This window comes from Podarcis cretensis, assembly GCF_951804945.1.
Source record: "Podarcis cretensis genome assembly, chromosome: 2".
Classification (NCBI taxonomy): domain Eukaryota; kingdom Metazoa; phylum Chordata; class Lepidosauria; order Squamata; family Lacertidae; genus Podarcis; species Podarcis cretensis.
The window spans coordinates 20,123,003-20,142,865 of NC_137171.1; the positions used below are offsets into that span (position 1 = coordinate 20,123,003).

The 19,863-nt window shown below is 44.7% G+C and overlaps 1 long non-coding RNA gene across 1 annotated transcript; it reads left to right on the forward strand.

Annotated features, from left to right (window-relative positions):
• Positions 1 to 1,168: 1,168 nt before the first annotated feature.
• On the forward strand, positions 1,169 to 18,725 carry LOC307210149. Its single transcript, XR_013835876.1, has 3 exons — positions 1,169 to 2,332; positions 15,310 to 15,468; positions 17,099 to 18,725. It is a non-coding gene; the product is annotated as an uncharacterized lncRNA (long non-coding RNA).
• Positions 18,726 to 19,863: the final 1,138 nt, after the last annotated feature.

A 19,863-nucleotide genomic window follows, 5' to 3' on the forward strand; every position in this document is an offset into this window, starting at 1 on the left:
AGGGGATTTTGTGTGGCGGTGCGTAGGATTATACTGCCAACCGCAAAAGTACCAGAGCAAAATGGCTACTAATTGCACACTTCCTGTTTAGGATGGTTTTGTACAAGGTGCCTGCATTCTAATCAAAACAAATTAATTCCTTTTTTTAAATTGTCACTGCTGTTGGAAAGAAAACAATGACCAAAAGAAAATGGAGGGATGGGGGGAAGTGAGAAACCAAAAAGCAGATGGATGATTGAACATTATTAGAAAGCTTAGGGGTGTAGCTCTTCTGCAGATCATTATTATCATCATCATCATCATTATTATTATTATTATTAAATTTCTATACCATCCTATACCTGGAGGTATCAGGGCGGTTCACATCAAATATCAAATACATAAAATCAAAACAAAACCAACAACCCAATAAAAAACAAACCCAAAACAGCCAGCATTTTTTAAAAGGGTATAGGTAGACCAAGTCAGGCAAAGGCCTGGTTGAAAAGGAAAATTTCAAGGTGTATAGTGAAGGTGCCAGGCAAGCTTCCCTGGGGAGAGCATTCCACAGACAGGGAGCCATTGCAGAGAAGGACCGTTCTCGTGTTGCCACCCTCCTGACCTCTCACAGAGGAGGCATACAAAGAAGGGCCTCAGAAGATGATCTCAGGGTCCAGGTAGGTTCATATGGAAAGAGGCGGTCCTTGAGGTATTGTGGTCCTGAGCCATTTAAGGTTTTATAGGTAAACCAGCACTTTGAATTGAGCCCAGAAACTAATGGGTAGCCAGTACAGTAGGACCAGGATTGGTGTAATATACTCAAACCATCTTGCTCTGGTGATCAGCTTGGATGCTGAATTTCTGCACCAGCTGAAGTTTCCAAACCATCTTCAAAAGCAGCCCTATGTATAACGCATTGCAATAATCTAACTGGTGATCCAAGGAAAGTTTATAATTTTCTCATGGACATTTCATCAGTATGTACAGAAGTTTAGGGGCCAAATTCAACTGATTAATCTCACTAGTGGAAGCCCTCACAAAAACTTTCCGTCGTTGCTGCTCCCCACGAACAGCCAATGGGCAGGAAAAGACCCAGAAGGCCAAATGAAATCAACAGGCTAGCAGTTCCACATCTCTGTTGTAACATACATTTCCCAAACATCTGGTACCAGATGCACACCTTTTTCTGGCACAATGCACTCTTACGCTTCCATAAGTTTTACATTTAGAGCAATGCATCAGTGTTCTCAGTCCCTGTTCAACATTCTCAGCATCTCCTGGGTTTAAGGGGGCCGGACCACAGCAGTGACTCATACAGATATGCAACAGGCACTATCTATTTTTTAGAAAGGGAATTTATTTAAAGATATACAAAACCACACATCCATTACAAAGTATCTTTTTATGATATACTGAGATAAACCAGTGACTTAGTCTATAAGAGAACAATGTCAGAAGGGAGGAGATGCTGGGAAAAGAGAAACCTAAAGAAAGAGAAAGTGAGAAATAGGAAAAGAAAGAAATGAAATAAAGATAAAGAAGAAAATAATAAAAGGACTTCCGGGTCTCTGTCCTGCTGCTACATATGACATTCACTCCATAAGATCCAACCATTCTAGAACCCAGTATTTTTTCAGTCTTCAAATCCAGATATTACAAGATCATTTTCTCTTTCATGCAAAAAAGTTAGTAAGAATTTTTCAACCCTTAACAAATGTTAGTTGTGATTGTTCTCTAATCAAACATGTTAACTCTGCCACCTCAACCAAGTTCAATAGTTTTATCAGCTATTCCTCTAGAGTGGGGTAGGGTTGTGCCTTTCCATCTTGGTGCATCGAGCAATCTCGCCGCTTTAATCATATATTGGAGCAATCTTCCATAATCCTTTTCTAATTGTGTTTCTATTGGCCCCAAAAGAAAGAATAACAGGCATTATCTTCCGAGGGTAGGTACCCTGCTGACATCGGGAGCAATTGAATGATCCAGATATGCAGAAGAATCGATCCCATGCAGCAGAGGTTGCTGAGGAGGGAGAGGAGGAGGCGAAACCTGAAAGATAAATCATACAGAGCTGCAGCAGGCATCCTCTGGGTGTTTGTGCTTGGACTCAAAGGAACCTCAGTTTATTTTGCTTGCTTGCTTGCTTATTACAGCAGCTGTTCTCACTACAGCACTCTGGTACACAAACTGAGGAGGACTGTGCCAGCCCACAGGCATCTAAATGACATCAATCAGCTGTGATGGGCCATCCAAAACTCAGTGATATACTTCTGACATGACCTTCAGTGCTGAACCAGTTGCCCACTCCACCTGTTGATGACGTTGATCCAGGAGAATGAGAGCCACAAAACAGGTAAGTTGATACCTTCCACTGGCCCAACTTCTGTAAGCTCTTGGGCACTGAGGCTAGACCTCCAAGCACATCTCCTCAGTGCAGCAACTATTAACACCCCTAATAATAAACAATCCCAAATACAAGGCTTCTCCACACACCAAGTCCAAGTAGTGGTGGAGTTGTGAGGAAACCTTAGGCTTTAAAATTCGGTGAGAAGCGAGGAGAGAGGGGTGAACGAGAATGAAAACAATTTCTGTGTGGGGTAATTCATGCCTTCTCTTGCTTTGAATGGGGAAGAATTGGATTCAGTTTACCTTTAAAGGAGAATTTGTCAAATTTGAACCAAAACCCGGCCATCCTTCGCAATGTGCACACCTCCAGATTTTGCAGTGCAGTTCTGCAGCCAAAGAACGTATACAAAAATGACCGCTCCCCACCTAAAACGGGGGGCGCCCTTTGCGTGGACGCGTGCAGCCCCTAGATCTGGAGCGGCTCCAACAGCATAGGCTTGGCTTTGCCTTCCCTCAGGTGGGATACCTGGAGGTCTCCGCCTACCTCAGTCAGGTGTCCAATCCCACCTGGGGGAAGCGTTGCCAAGGAGACCAGGCCAGGTAGGGGAGGGATTACCTGCCCACACAATAGAGTGCAGTTCTGCAGCCAAAGAACGTATACAAAAATGCATATCCTGAGGTAAAGTGTGCCTAAAAAACCAATGCATCTTATTAGGAACAATCGCTTGGCAAGAGTGTGTGTGCGTTAGGCAAAATTACATGCAAGCATGCGTGTATTGTGTGAAATTCACACTAACGTGCTGGTGGATGTTTGTGAGGACTTTTAAAAAGCAGCAACTAACTGAACAAAAACGTTATCTTCCCAAGGGTGGGTAGAAATGTTGTGTTTGCCTGGAAGTGTGGAGAAGTGAATCTAAGGCTGGAAAAAAAGAGAAAGCCATGGAAATTGAAAGCTTGAAACTGGAAGCCCATCCTTAAGGTTGAAACTGATGGGGAAGGATGAGAAGTTAACAGCCTGTGTTGGGAGAAACCAAACCAGGCTTCTGTCTCCTGCAGAGGGAATGTGGAGTTTACATGCCACCAGAGCAGCTGTTTACAGCCACACCTCCTCTTACACCTCTGCGATAAGAGCTGCCGCAGCAAAACTTCTTTTCCTTTTCTGTATCGGTAACAGTCCTTTCGATCTGTAGCTGTTTTGGCATCCCAGCCGTTGGTGGCCCTCTAAAGATCTGAAGAGTTGTTTGTTTTGCTTTCTTCTCAGAAGCAGGCAAATGCCTTTTTTGATTTACGTACTTAAGTAGGATTTTATTTTATTTTTAAAGCCTCCAGTTCATCAACAAGAGCAAAGTGTTTGGTTTTGAACTTTTCCAGCCCGGTTTGTTTAGCTTGGGTCTGGAGATGAAGCTGTTGTTGTTCTTAGAGCCAGCCATAAAAACATACGAAATGCTAGAAATTGCATTAGAATAACGGACAGGGCAGCAGCCATAAAGCACAGAAAGATGATGCAGCCAAAATGTGTGATATATATAAAGACAGCTGCTGAGCTCAGGTTTAGCCAGGAGTCCCATACCAGAGTGCTGTAAAAAAGAGAGACTCGAGTGCTTTCTTGTCACTACAATGATCAAATCATTACACACGTTCTGGTGTTAGTGTTTTCATTCACTTAGACTGTGGGTGAGGTGGGGAACCTATGAGTCTCTAGTTGTTCTTGGACTCCAACTCCCATCAGTCCCAGCCAGCAAAGTCAATGGTGAGGGATGATGGGAGCTGTAGGGGGGTCACAGTTTCCCCACACCTGTCTTAGAAACACCATACCTATCATTTTCTAGTATGCGGGTTGCTCTGTGGTCTAAACCACTGAGCCTCTTGGGCTCGCCAATCAGAAGATTGGCGGTTTGAATCCCTGCGATGGAGTGAGCTCCCATTGCTCTGTCCCAGTTCCTGCCAACCTAGCAGTTCGAAAGCACACCAGTGCAAGTGGATAAATAGGTACCACTGCAGTGTGAAGGTAAACGGCGTTTCCGTGCGCTCTGGTTTCCGTCATGGTGTTCTGTTGCGCCAGAAGCAGTTTAGTCATGCTGGCCACATGACCCAGAAAGCAGTCTGTGGACAAACACCGGCTCCCTCAGCCTGAAAAGTGAGATGAGTGCCTCAACCTCCTAGTCGCCTTTGACTGGACTTAACTGTCCAGGGGTCCTTTACCTTTTACCTAGTACAGTGGTACCTCGGGTTAAGTATTTAATTCATTTAATTCATTTAATTCGTTCTTAACCTGAAACTGTTCTTAACCTGAAGCACCACTTTAGTTAATGGGGCCTCCCGCTGCTGCCGCGCTGCCAAAGCACAATTTCTGTTCTCATCCTGAAGCAAAATTCTTAACCCGAAGTACTATTTCTGGGTTAGCAGAGTCTGTAACCTGAAGCGTATGTAACCTGAAGCGTATGTAACCCGAGGTACCACTGTACAAGAAACACCACATAGCATTGCTTTTCTATGCCAGGGGTCCACATCTGGAAGCCCCAAGTTGAAATCCAGCCCTTTCCCCTGTGGTGATATTTGACCGCCTAGGCCCTATTTACCAACCCTAGCAACCACAGCAAAAAAGTACTATGAATGAGTAGCCTCTGACAAGGTGTTGGAATCAAGCATTGGGGAGGGCACTGGAGTCTTAATCCGTGCCTTCAACTCCCTTGCCAAATTAGCTGCTTTACCTGTGGTAAAGATGATGATCTTCAGAACTGCATCCAGGGCCGGCCCTACCATGAGGCAGCTGCCTCAGGTGGCAAACATGCAGGGGCAGTGGAGAAACAGTGGAGAACACGACATGCCCAAGCTAGAGCCATTAAGAAACAATACAGGGCCACTGAGGGCCATTGGCAATGCATGATAATTGTCCTCCCTCCTTGCCCTGACATGTGAACAGAGACTGGGAATTTGGGAGGTTGCCAGGATAACTGGCTGTGTGGTGATAGGAAAATAGAGTCTTTTAGCAAGGTGTGCTGGGAAGAAGAAGGGGAGGAAAAAAGACTGGGATCCATCTTGGGCAGGCTGGCTGAAGGCTGGCTGGGAAAGATGTCATGGACTCCAGGGTTGCACTGCTGTGTGGGACAAGCCCCTCTTGAAATGACCGTGCTGTAAGATCTGGACTCCCTCCATGCAGACTGAAGGTGTAAATACCAAATTTTTCGCCCTATAGGACGCACTTTTCCCCCTCCAAAAATGAAGGGGAAATGTGTGTGTGTCCTATGGGGCGAATGCAGGCTTTCGCTGAAGCCTGGAGAGCGAGCACTGACCCCTCTCGCTCTCCAGGCTTCAGGAAGCAATCCGCAAGTCTTGGGAGCCCGGCGGGAGTTCCCACTGGGCTCCCAAGGTTTGCGGACAGCAGCCTACAGCCTGAAACCCGGGGAGCGCAGCGGAGTGCACCCCGGGCTTCGGACAGCTCTCGGCAAGCCTTGGGAGCCTGCGGGAGTTCCCGCCGGGCTCCCAAGCCTTGCGGATAGCAGCCTGTTCTGGGGGCTGGGGTCGGGGGAAGCTCAGGCTTACCCCGCCCCAGCCCCGCGCCTGGGGAAATTTTTTTTTTTCTTTATTTCCCCCCCCCCAAAAAAAAACCCTAGGTGTGCCCTATGGGCCGGTGCGCCCTATAGGGCGAAAAATACGGTAGGTGAATAAACCATATTTCCTAAAGCTTAAAAAAATAAAATACAGGGGGAGTTATGGAATACTCCCATCAGCCTCAGACAGCATGGGCTTTGTAGTCCACAACATCTGGAGAGCACCAGGTTGGTGAAGCCTGCACAGAAAGAAGGGAAGGAGTGACAGGAGCTGATCACACATCCCACTTGCTGCAATCAGGTCAGTGCAATGAAAAACCAGGCTTATAACACAAACGGAGCACAGGAAGTTGCCTCCTGCCATATCCAACTCTTGGCCCATCTAGCTTAGTAGTGTTTACACTGACTGGCAGCTGCACTGCCAAAGTATGCGCCTTGCTTCAGAACTACATCCCCTCTCCAGAAATAAACCTGCAGCGACTGCTGTTAAACTCTTACATCTGCTTTCTCCCAAAGAGCTGGTTCCTATATGGAGCAGTTTTCCTCCGCACAAGAAAGCATGTCGAGGAATCTGCTTACAAAGCATTATGTCAGAATAAAGAAAGAATTTCATTTGTAGATGGGGTTTTTTCCCCCTCGCTCAGAGAATATGCATGAACAGGAGTCGGCGGAAAGCAAGTCCCCAGTTCTCGAGCGTTCCTGCAAAATACGTATGGATTTTTGCATTCCAGACTAACATTTTCCACATGCATTCCTCAGTGGAGAAAAAAAGAGAGAAAGTCATGCCAAACTGACTCAAATGTCTCCAAAAACACCCTACACCGCACAATGGATGTTCTCTTAACGCAGTCAGTAGCAGAATTCCAATGTGCGACTCTAGGAAATTATGGTAAACAGGATATCGACAGGTCATGGTGTCAAAACATGTCCACATGTTGCTTGGATTCGCATTTACTCTTCTTTCTTTCTTTCTTTCTTTCTTTCTTTCTTTCAAGGGTTGTTGGCAAAGACCACACACAGAGGTGTGTGTATTTATGGATTCATGACCTCCAAGAAGCCCTGCTATTGTTTACCATTCTGCAAGAAAGCCAGAGAGAGCTATAATGTGATAATAATAGTGAAAGCCTCCTAACATATATATTTCTGGTGTGTCAGCAAAAAGTCAGCAGGGGCTCTCCAGCTGGCACCGTCATATGAGTGAGCTACACGGGGAGGCCATGCACCCTGGCAGCTTCTGCTGCTGTATAGAAACTCCAGCAAAAGAGAGAGAGAGAGAGAGAGAGAGAGAGAGAGAGAGAGAGAGAGAGAGAGAAGTGAGGAGCTATGGGGAGAGTGGGATTTGCAACTGAGAGCACTCCAGAGGGCTGCTTATTGTAGGCTCAGTGCTCCTCATGCAATAGGAATGGGGGAGAAATTCAGTTCAGTTAAACTGAAAGGCAAACTCCCCAAATTCATACTTTCTGAAAACAATTAAATGAACCAAAACTCAGCTTTAAAATCCGCACGTCTCTGAATTTTGCAGCAGCTAGACTGGTGGCTGGGAGCAGTCATCGAGACCACTTAACACCGGTCCTGAAAGACCTATATTGGCTCCCAGTACGTTTCCGAGCACAATTCAAAGTGTTGGTGCTGGCCTTTAAAGCCCTAAACAGCCTCGGCCCAGTAAACCTGAAGGAGTGTTTCCACCCCCATCGTTCAGCCCGGACACTGAGGTCCAGCTCTGAGGGCCTTCTGGCGGTTCCCTCACTGCGAGAAGTGAGGTTACAGGGAACTAGGCAGAGGGCCTTTTTGGTAGTGGCACCTGCCCTGTGGAACACCCTCCCATCAGATGTAATGGAAATAAACAACTATGTGACTTTTAGAAGACATCTGAAGGCAGCCCTGTTTAGGGAAGTTTTTAATGTTTGATGCTTTATTGCATTTTTAATATTCTGTTGGGAGCCACCCAGAGTGGTTGGGGTAACTCAGCCAGATGGGCGGGGAATGATATTATTATTATTATTATTATTATTATTATTATTATTATTATTATTATTATTTTCATTCATTTATTTATTTGCAATCCAGTGCTCCAGCCAACTATTGTGTAAAAAGTGGGCAGGATAAACAGAAATAAAGTGTGCATAGGCATGCATACATCAGTGAAAATAACATACCAAGCAAAGCATCATATTCAGGGAAATTGCTTGGCAAAGCTGTATCTATTAGGCAAAATTGCATACAGAAATGTCTATATTAGGATAAATTAAGACTAACCTGATAAATTTCAATTGGAACTTCTTTTTAAAGAAATCCATGAACTAATGTGGAAAGCTAGAAAAATGAATTTTGGATTGGGAAACTGGGAAACTGAAATCGACAGATTCAGCCATTCTTCCTTATGCATTCATGTTTTCTTTCAGCATCTACATGATGTCATTGCCATGCCAACCCAAACCCCTCCCATTTAATCCAGAATTGCACTTTCTGAGGGTGGGGAATCCATTAAGTTTAAAAGGAATGTTGCAGAATGTAACTGTATCTCAGAGAGATCTTTCTCTCATAAGACCTAAAAGTCCTACTGTGGCATGAACACCGCTTTAGGAAATTTAAAACAGGAATAATCTCAGAAATTACATCTGTGTCTGTCAGCAGTCTGTTTACACTCTCACAGCTCATGGTGGTTCATAAAAGGTTGCTAGCATTTAGCACCTGACAGAGTTTGCATCCCACGCCAAGTCAACTGGGCTTGTCAGCCTCCGCGTGGTTCCTCCGTGACTTGCCTCAACATGAACTTGAGCCACCACTATTGAATAATTGTGTCTAAAAATACCTTCTGGCCACAGCCTGAAGTCCAGGGAGCGATTCCTGGTTTCTACGTAGATCTCAGTGTTTACCGGAGAACAGAAGCTTGGGGGAAAGAGTCCCTGCTATTTGGTTGTTTGTGTCGGGTTTCTTTGGGTGCCAATTTGCTTTTCAATACGAGTGAATTAATTGAGAGCAGCAGTGAATATGGCCTGGCTAATGCTAAAGCATATTTTAGCATCTGTTTCTCAGGCCCAGTTGCAACGAAGGAGGCACGCAGCCTTTTTTAAAAAAATGGTTGCTACTTCACTGCAGCCACCATGTCCCTAGTTAAAAGCAGAGGTGGGTGAGAGGAAATCAATATTTAGCACCTCCACCCAGAAAAAAGACTGACCCAAAGGCAATTACAATATCATCATCATCATCATCATCATCATCATCATCATCATCATCATCTCAGGGCAGTTCACAGGATAATATAGGCTATTAAAGGAACCTGACTGTTAAGTCCAGTCACAGACGACTCTGGGGTTGCGGCGCTCATCTCTCTCTACCGCAGACAGCTTCCGGGTCATGGGGCCATCATGACTAAGCTGCTTCTGGCGAACCAGAGCAGCACACGGAAATGCCGTTTACCTTCCCGCTGGAGTGGTATCTATTTATCTACTAGCACTTGACATGCTTTCGAACTGCTAGGTTGGCAGGAGCAGGGACCGCGCAACGAGAGTTCACCCCACTGTGGGGATTCAAACCGCCGACCTTCTGATTGGCAAGCCCTAGGCTCTGCGGTTTAGATGACAGCGCCACCTGTGTCCCGAGGCTATTAAAGAGGCAACTAATAAACTAGTCTTCATTAATTTCACATCCACATTCACCAGAAAGCAGCAGAACAAGCTGTCTTTTCAAGTGGGGAACCTTTAATTAACATTGTTGGGGGCCTCTGCTTAGTGTGACTTATCTGTGAGTCACTGTTGGATAATATAGCAGTATACTTCTTCTGCGCAGGGGTGCCAACATGAATAAAATATTGGGGGGGGGGAATGTCAATCACATGACACGGTGCGTGCACACCATTTGAATGGCAATGCCCATCAACTTGGGAGGGGGTCTGGCCCCTTCAAATATTTTATTGGGGGGCCGAAGACCCCTTGGCCTCTAGGAATTGGCTCCTATGCTTGTGCGGAACTTCCATTTTGATTCCCATTCCAGTTACTTGCAATACGGGGATTGTAATCAGAATGTACCTTACAAAATTGCTGTCCCCTTAGCTCTCACTGAGGCCCAAGCCAGACAGGTGAATGTGTTTATTACACAACTTTTTCAGCTATTCAGCAGGGGTGAAGTGAATTTTTCATACTAAAAGAAGCTCAGAAGGCTTGAGAGTGAAGCCCAACCCTTTTCTGCCCTGCTTGTCCAAACCCGATAGCTGTAAGACATTCACCCACACAGAGAGGCAACCCAGCTCAGTGAACTGGGCTGGAGGAAACACACATAAAAGCAGTTGAGCACAGCAAAGTAAGTGTGTGGAGGGTTTCGCGGCTATTCCCTACCTGCTCCAATAAAAGAAAGAAAGAAAGAAAGTGAAATATACTCAGAGTCGAGAGTGGATTTCATGCTCTTTATTCAGCTCATAGTGGTGAGGAGGAATGAATGTCCCCTCAAAGTATCTGCTTTATATACATTATTTACACAATGGGCTGCACGTGATTGGCTAATTCCGGAATTCTCCTGTAGGCCAATCAGGTTGTGGATTCACTTCCATCTGGAGCCGGCTTGGGTGGCTCCTGCAGACCAATCATACTGCTGCATTGTTCTAGGACCAATCAGACTGCTGCATTCTGAATCTTATTGTTCTAGGACCAATCAGACTGCTACATTTTGGATCCTATTGTTCTAGGACCAATCAGATTGCTGCATTTTTGATCCTATTCAACTCAGTACATAACAGAAAGAAAGAAAGAAAGAAAGAAAGAAAGAAAGAAAGAAAGAAGAAAAACATGCACCCACTTTATAACCAAACATGCACATGGTTTGGCCAGAAGCCTGTGGAGATATCCCTAAACCTGTTTATCTTCATCCTTTGTCCCTATCATCTCTCCTTCCTTCCCTACTTCTATTGTTTCTTTTGATTATTTTTTTTAAAACCTTGGGATTGTAAGACCTCAGGGCAGCAATATGTCTTCCCCACCCTTATGCTAGTTTCAGGAACCATCCCTGCTGAGGGTGCTATGTAATTTCGATAATAAACTGTGGGGTGGGGAAAGGCTTTCAGTTTTTTATGTTCCTTCCTTTGGGGGATATACCATCGTCCTCTACCGCTACTTATTTTTTTTAAAAAAACTATAAATTAAGTGCTTTGTGTGATATATCTGAACATGTACTTTGGCGCTTATCTGCGCTTCGAATTCTGTTCTACACTTTCCTCTTCCCACCCAAATAATTGCCAGAGGCCCTCCTAACTGCCTGAACGCTAGGATGTAATTTATCTAGGCCTAGTGCCCTATCAATTTTAATAGCTTTAATTACCCAACTGTCTGCTTTGATTAAACATAAAAACCTTTTAATATACCGTAACTCACCACTCCCTCTCAGTATACGCACACAAACAAAAGCGTTAGGCGCCCTGGTTAACCCTACAGTAAAGGGCATCTTATGTTTCTGTTACTGAACCATTCAAGAAGTTCTGTCATAATCCTAGCAGTTTCCTCTGTCTTTTAATTTTATTTTCACAAAAGTGTCATGATCTCGGTTGCTTTGCAGATAAATTACTGCGCCCAAATACTGTAGCTACGAACACAGAGAGTAATTTTTGATCACTTCCAGAAGGAGATGGAAAGATCTGCCCATTTTGCCAATCTAAATTTCAGTGATCCATATTCTGCAGCAATTTGTGATTTAAAAAAAAAAAAAAATCAGCAGCATTTTAGTGCAAATTTATGCTAATAAACACATTTTTGACTAACGTACACATGTTTACAAGCAATTTCCGTAATATGCATTTTGGTATCTTCTTTCCATGGATATCTTTATAGTTATGTACACTTTTACCTAATACATTCACTTTTGTAAACATTGGTTGGTTGGCGAACTGCATTACAAAATTCGGTTGAGTGTGAATTTCAACAGAAAGATGTGCTTTGGTTCATCTATTTGGAATGAGCAAATTTGAAAGATTCAGATTTAAATACAAGCTGAATCAAATTCCTCCCTCACCCCTACTTCCAGATCTTTAACTTAAAAGTATGTAAAAGGCACATCCCTTAATTTCATGATTTCAACAGTGCAATCTTTCATTATTTATCTAACAGTGCAATCTTATACTGTCTTCTCAAAATCCAGCCGGTATCAACATCACAGGAGCTGGGGCTCATCAGAAAGTCAGCCATCCTAAATGAAAGCAGAGTAGGCAAACTTAAAAGACTGATGGCAAGATATCGTCAGTATTATGAATATAAGCACATATGGTGTGTTCAGTTCAATTGCTGAGTGACACTTGAGTGAAATACTGGAAGACCACTGTAAATGATACTGAGCTAGCTTGAAGGTAGTGTCGTCGTCGTCGTCGTCGTCGTCGTAGTAGTAGTAGTAATTTATTTATAGCCCACCCATCTGGCTGGGATTCCCCAGCCACTCTGGGTGGCTCCCAACCGAATATTAAAAACACTATAAAACATTAAACATTTTTTAAAATTCCCTAAACAGGATTGTGTTCTAAAAATCAGATAGTTGTTGTATTTCCTTGACATCTGATGGGATGTCGCAGGGCGGGTGCCACTACTGAGAAGGCCCTCTGCCTGGTTCCCTGTAACCTCACTTCTTGCAGTGAGGGAACCACCAGAAGGCCCTCGGAGCTGGATCTCAGTGTCTGGGCTGAACGATGGGGGTGGAGACGCTCCTTCAGGTATACTGGGCTGAGGCCGTTTAGGGCTTTAAAGGTCAGCACCAACACTTTGAACTGTGCTCGGAAACGTACTGGGAGCCAATGTAGGTCTTTCAGGACCGGTGTTATATGGTCTTGGCGGCCTCTCCCAGTCACCAGTTTAGCTGCTGCGTTTTGGATTAGTTGCAGTTTCTGGGTCACCTTCAAAGGTAGCCCCACCTAGAACACATTGCAGTAGTCCAAGCGAGAGATAACCAGAGCATGCACCACTCTGGCAAGACAGTCTGCGGGCAGGTAGGGTCTCAGCCTGTGTACCAGATGGAGCTGGTAAACAGCTGCCCTGGAAACAGAATTGACCTGCACCTCTATGGACAGCTGCTGGTCCAAAATGACTCCCAGGCTGCGCACCTGGTCCTTCAGGGGCACGGTTACCCAATCCAGGACCAGGGAGACCTCCACCCCCACCCACCCCCTGTCCCCAAAAACAGTACTTCTGTCTTGTCAGAATTCAGCCTCAATCTGTTAGTCGCCATCCATCCTCCAACTGCCTCCAGACACTCACACAGTATAGGGATTGAAGGAAGGGAACCATAGAATTGTAAAATTGGAAGGGACCACAAGGTTCATCTAGTGCAAACAACTGCAATTCGGGACACTTTTGGCCAACACAGGGCTCATACCCCGTCTCATGTTCTGCCAACTGAGTCATGTGAAACAGAAAATTGTCATCCGAATTTGGATTTCAGTAAATCGTAGCTTCATGTCTCAGCAACGATATTTCACCAGCTCAGAAATTGCCGTGAGAATGGGGCACAGGGAAGCCCCTAAATGCCCAGTACACTTCTACAATCTACTCCTCCCTCCCTTCTGGGCTACATCTTTGCTCATGCTCAGACAGAAAGTACCCCCTCCCCATCTCTCTCTTGATATTCAGAAGGCTGGATCTAAGTACAGTACATCACCCCTCAAGTCTTTCCTAAACCATGCCAGCCACAATCTATTCCACTCTCTCATTAAGAAGGTTGTTAAAGAGTCACTCTCTGCGATGATGAAAACCAAGCCGCAGTCTTGCACATTTGACACATTGGGCAAAGGCTGTGTTTGAAGGGAGCGTTTCATCTCCGTTCCAGGGCAGATTCCTGCATATAAATGTTTCATACTTTTCTGTTCTCTTGTGACATCTAATTTCTTTAAAGTGATAATCCTTTTCATAGCACGCCAGTTTCGTCCCTGATCTGGCAAAGAACAAAGTGTCTTGCTTTGTGAACACTGAAAGGACAAATCTGCTAGGAAGTTCTTCTCGGCATGTTGCGCCAGAATGAACCAGAATTGCATGCATTGTGATCCCTGTAAAACCAATAGGTCTAATCAAAGGTGCATATGTAAACTTTTCAGGTTTGTGGCTAGTTATTCCCCCCCCCCACCCCTTGGGGACTGAACATTATCCGGAGTGAAACGGCTATTCCAACAGTTTCCCAGGCAGTTAAATTACATATTTTTCACCAACCACAAGCAAATATTTAGAACACACAATTTTAATTACATTCCTATTCTTATTAGTACAGGAAATGATGTGCTATTCATTCATTAAATGGCCCTCACCCAAGCTAGGCTAGAGCTTTGCTTGGCGTGGTACGAAAGCATACTTTATAAACATATCAACATTTATTTACCAACACATTACTAATAACAATAACAATAATTTATTATTTATACCCCGCCCATCTGGCTGGGCATCCCCAGCCACTCTGGGCACCTTCTGACAAAATATTAAAATACAGTAATGCATCAAACATTAAAAGCTTCCCTAAGCTTAGATATCTTCTAAAAGTCTGGTAGTTGTTCTCTTTGACATCCGGTGGGAGGGCGTTCCACAAGGCCAGTGCCACTACTGAGAAGGCCCTCTGCCTGGTTCCCTGTAACTTGGCTTCTCGCAGTGAAGGAACCGCCAGAAGGCCCTCAGCGCTGGACCTCAGTGTCCGGGTAGAATGATGGGGGTGGAGATGCTCCTTCATATATATTGGACCGAGGCCGTTTAGGGCTTTGAAGGTCAGCACCAACACTTTGAATTGTGCTCGGAAATGTACTGGGAGCCAATGTAGGTATTTCAAGACCGATGTTATGTGGTCTCAGTGGCCGCTCCCAGGCACCAGTCTAGCTGCCACATTCTGGATTAGTAGTAGTTTCCAGGTCACCTTCAAAGGTAGCCCCACATACCAGTGTGATCTGCAGAATATCCAAAGGCTAGGATCCAAAGGGGTATAAAAGCACACGTTCTGTGAACATATATATTTATCTCCCTGTTTTTTCTCTTTGGAAGTTGCTCTGCTCAAGATTCCCTCAAATTTCTCTTCACTCACCTCCAAGTTCAAAAAGCGACTGGGGGGATTTGGCATGAGAGTAGGTTAAAGTGAAATATTGGGTGAGGAGAGATAATCAGGTAAGACCCAGCAGCAGATTCTCTAAACATTTGAAATGTTCTTGTGGCAAATCCCCCAACTGCTTTTTTCATCTGCTCTTTGCAGATTTTGGGAGGCACCTTCTGATCTGAACAGGAATTGGATGGCAGAAACTGGGTGCACTCACAGAAATTAGATGTACACCAATCTGGACTTCAGCTCAGTGGACAGATCTAACTGTGTCTTCCTATCCTTCAACCCCAGGCCTCCATCTCTGGTGGTGGGGGGAGAGTTTTTTTTTTAAAAAAAAGAATTATGAATGACCTCACTGACCAGTTTATTTAATTTATATACCACCCTAAACCCACAGGTCTCAAGGCAGTTCACAAGTTGCAGGTCTTGGCAAAAAGTGAAGGTAGAACTTGGAGGATAATTAAGTAGTATTCCACCCGGCCAATTTGGATGCCAATAAAGGTTGCCACAGACATTTCTGAGATCATGGTCTTTCCAACAAGTGGCTTCTGTCCAGGTTTGCTAATTGTCTTACTTTAAATGTTGTGAGGATCCTATGCCCTTTTAAAATGTGTTTTTTGGGGGGTGGGGGTTATTGGGTTGTTGTTTTTATTTTGATTAAGTATTTTGTGGTTTTATATTTTGATTTTATTCTGTGAACCGCCCTGAGACCTCTGGGTATAGGATGGTATATAATTTCAATTAATAATAATAATAATAATAATAATAATAATAATAATAATGGGGTGGTGGTTCACAGCCAAATTGCAGCAGTCAGTGGGTAGATGTTGACTTCAGGGAAACTAGACATGTTTTCTAAGTCGGTATATGGGTATGACCAAGGCTATTTTTCTAGAAAAAGAGATGCCGGAAACCATGAACACCTCCCTCGACAATGGCACCCTACTGAGAGGTGCTAGAACTTGAGTTCTGTCGAGTTCTGGATGAAAAAAAAGCCCTGGCTATAGAGACTCATTTGACCGCTCAGTTGCAAATGACAATGTTGACGAAGTAGGTTGTCTTGTGCCATCCATGTTCCTGGTGCTTTATAGAGTAACATCAGGAAAAGGCAGGCCTCTGCCACAAAGAGATGACAATGAACTTTAGAAATTGAAGCGGCGAGAGATAACGAAGTCTAGATGTGATCAGGGAAGAGTAACGGGATATATATGCAAAGGGAAAGGTGGTTACATATCGCCATTAAGCTGGTGAATTTCTTCACTCCGCACATCATGCCTTGAAGATCAATCAGGGCACACAATAGAGTGACGATTCAGCAATCACTTGCCCACCCAGAAGGCTCCGGTGTGAATCTCCCCTTGAAAGGTCAAAAGGGGAAAGATCCTTTCGAGACATGTGTGTACCGGAGACCAAGCACACTTTCACATAGACAAAAATAATTGATCCAGCATCATACAAAGCACTGCCAAGTATTATGAGTCTTCTCCAGTGGCATGCTTGCATTGATGTCAACAGCGCTACATTCCTTCCCTTGGAATCTCGACCCTTTAAAAAAGAAATAACAACTTTCCTGCAATTTTTAAAAAAGCTTTTTGGAGCCCCTTTGGCACTTCACATTTCACATGGGCTGCTCGAGAGGGTGAAAAGCAGTTCAAAGAGAAGAGCATACTCTGCCCTTTGAGATGTGCTCAGTTGACAGGTATCATTTAAAGGCTGACACTGGGTGCATTAAGCAAAGTCCACAGTGCATGAACCTTCGGCCTGTGCCAAAAGAGTTTACCACTCTCTTTGACTTCACAAGGGCTCTGTATTCTTGCAGGGCTCAGATAGCGGCAATGACAACATAGCATTATAGCCAAGAACTTTTAGAGCACTCCGAACCTTAGTCTGAAATGTCTTTGCTTTGTTTCCTTTACAAGAGCGCACAAGTGCCTCTAGGTTAAGCATCTAAACCATGTTCAAATTTCCCAAACATGCTAGGAATGAGCGAATTGTGATGAATGACTTGAATAAGAGGGGCACTTCTCTCCCCCCAGTGAATTGTGTGGCAATAGTGAGGATATGGCTGGGGAGTGCAGGTGTGTGGATAGTTTGGGGAGAAGTGTGTGAGAAAAAAAGGAAGGAAACAGTATATTTTGTTCTGCCAGAAGTGCCACTTTACAGAACTCTCTCTTTTTGTCCTATAGCTAGGCATGGGGGAGAAATTTGAGTACAGTGGTACCTCGGAAGTCGAACATAATCCGTTCTGGAAGTCCATTTGAAGAAGAAGAAGAGAAGAGTTTGGATTTGATATCCCATTTTATCACTACCCGAAGGAGTCTCAAAGTGGCTAACATTCTCCTTCTCCCTTCCTCCCCCACAACAAACACTCTGTGAGGTGAGTGGGGCTGAGAGGCTTCAGAGAAGTGTGACTGGCCCAAGGTCACCCAGCAGCTGCATGTGGAGGAGCGGGGAAGCGAACCCGGTTCACCAGATTGCGAGTCCACCACTCTTAACCACTACACCACACTGGCTCTTCAGTGTGACTTCCGAAACGTTTTGATTTCCAAAGCGCGGCTTGTGATTGGCTGCAGAAAGCTCCTGCACCCAATCGGAAGTCCCTCCGGATGTCCGGGTTCCGAAAGAACGTTAAAAAACCGGAACACTCACTTCTGGTTTTTGATCGTTCGGGAGCCGGAATGTTCAACTTGCAAGGCATTCAGGAGCCGAGGTACGACTGTATTTGTTTATTTCATAAAATTAATACACAACTTGTTAAAACAAAAACTCAAAGCAGTTCAGTTCACACTGAAAGTGAACACTATGCCAATTCGCATTTTCCAGAACAATAGGAGCACCAAGGCAAAGCAGTTCTCCAGCCAAGAATATGTACGAAAATGCAAATAAAGTGCTCATAAATTTGCTGACCCTCTGTGGTGGATGCCGTTGTGGGCGCCCGTCACAATTTTGGTGCCAGAAGCGCCGCCTCTTCGGCCACTTCCTGGGCAGCAAAGAATGTGCTAGGACTAAGCTTGCCGCTTGGCGAGTGGATTCAGCCCGCTCACACAATTGGCCATTCACGACCGGGCTTGGGAGCGGGCCACTCCCAGGGGATTAAAAGAGGACCAGCTTCCTCCAGGAATACTTGAAGCTGCGTCACCTTTTTGAGTGCTGCACCCCCCAAATTTATTGTAAATAAAATCCACGTGTTAGGTGAAATTGCGTGCAAATATTGGGGAAACCGTGCAAGAAAATGCATATTAATATCCATGAGAAATTGGGGGGGGGGATGCAAACTGATATAGAAATCAGATTGCCTGGAAAAATGAACTAAGAGAAACTGAAAGCGAGATATTTTTCCATTTCTAGATTGTATTGCATACAACAAACTGCAATGAATTATAAGCTGGAAACAAAGTAACTCTGGTACAGGCAGTAGGAGAATCTCTGGAATTTGGGTACCCAATGCCTTTATACACTATGATGTATTTTTAAAACTCGGGCAATTGTTCTGAAATGTCCACCACCACTACTTCCCAATGATTTGTTGTATGCGTAGGAGCTCCCAAGCTCCCTTTCTTGGACTGGCCATTTATTTGTTTCAATGAAGGGAAGTCACAGTGCATGAACGTCCCTCTGCATGCACAGAGCAGCTCCTTCAATTGAAATTAATGGGCAATGGAAGCCTTAAAGGACACATCAGTCAAGGAGCAAGAGTTTCCCAGTACATTTCCAAGCACAATTAAAAGTGTTGATGCTGACTTTTAAAGCCCTGAACAGCCTCAGCCCAGTGTTTCCAACCCCATAGTTCAGTCCCGACACTGAGGTCCAGCTCTGGGGGCCTTCTGGTGGTTCCCACCCTGCAAGAAGTGAGGTTGCAGGGAACCAGGCAAAGGGCCTTCTCAGTAGTGGCACCCACCCTGTGGAACGCCCTCCCATCAGATGTCAAGGAAATAAACAACTATCTGACTTTTAGCAGACATCTGAAGACAGCCCTGTTTAGGGAAGTTTTTAATGTCTGATGTTTAACTGTATTTTTACTGTCTTTTGTTGTAAGCCACCCAGAGTGGCTGGGGAAACCCAGCCAGATGGGTTGGGTATAAATAAATAAATTGTTGTTATTGTTTCATTGTCGCTCTTAAACGAGAACAGACCAGCAACATGGCTCCACTGCATACTATGGAGTGACTAAGCTGCAGGGTGACACGATCCATGCAGACACCCCTGCACAAAAGCAAGAGATTTGTAGGCAGATCTCAGCACACCTAGGGCACCTAAATCAGGGAACCCGTGCGTGCGAACCTGACACTAAGGCAGCGTTGCAGCGATGTTTCCCAACTCTATTCAAACAGCTTCTCAGAATAAGTACCATGCACACATATGCAAACAATCACCACTTTGGTTTAATTTACATCCATCCTCAAATTATATAAAGCCTGGCTCGAATCCGACGAAACCCACTGGGAGCTTTATTATTTTTATTTTTCGCTCATTTCAGTGGATTCTGGACAGGGCCCTCACTGGAGCAAGCCAAAAACAGGAAACGCAAAGGTCAAGCTGCTTTTGAATTTTATAGAGAGAACTCAAGATTCCAGCAAACTTTCGGGAGAAAATCTGGTAGCAGAGGAAGAAACATGGCAACAGCATGCCAATCATTTTGGAGACACGATTAGGATAGCAGGGGCAGCCTTGACAGTTGTAGGGCAATGATGAAGCCTTAGCAATGTATCAATGGACTACTGATGTCAGTGCTCTTCGGACGCAGCCACAGCCACATGGAAGCCCTCTGCCCATAGTGTAATCCCACACAGCTGTGTATGACTTGCGCAAGCATATAGGTGGGGTCTAACACACTGGCTTTTCCCACGGTCGAGCCACACAGCCAGAAAGAAGTGAGTGGCACAGATTTCATCAGGGTGGACTATTTTAGAACATAGCTGCTGTGGAGTTTGGAACAGACCGGGTTAAAACT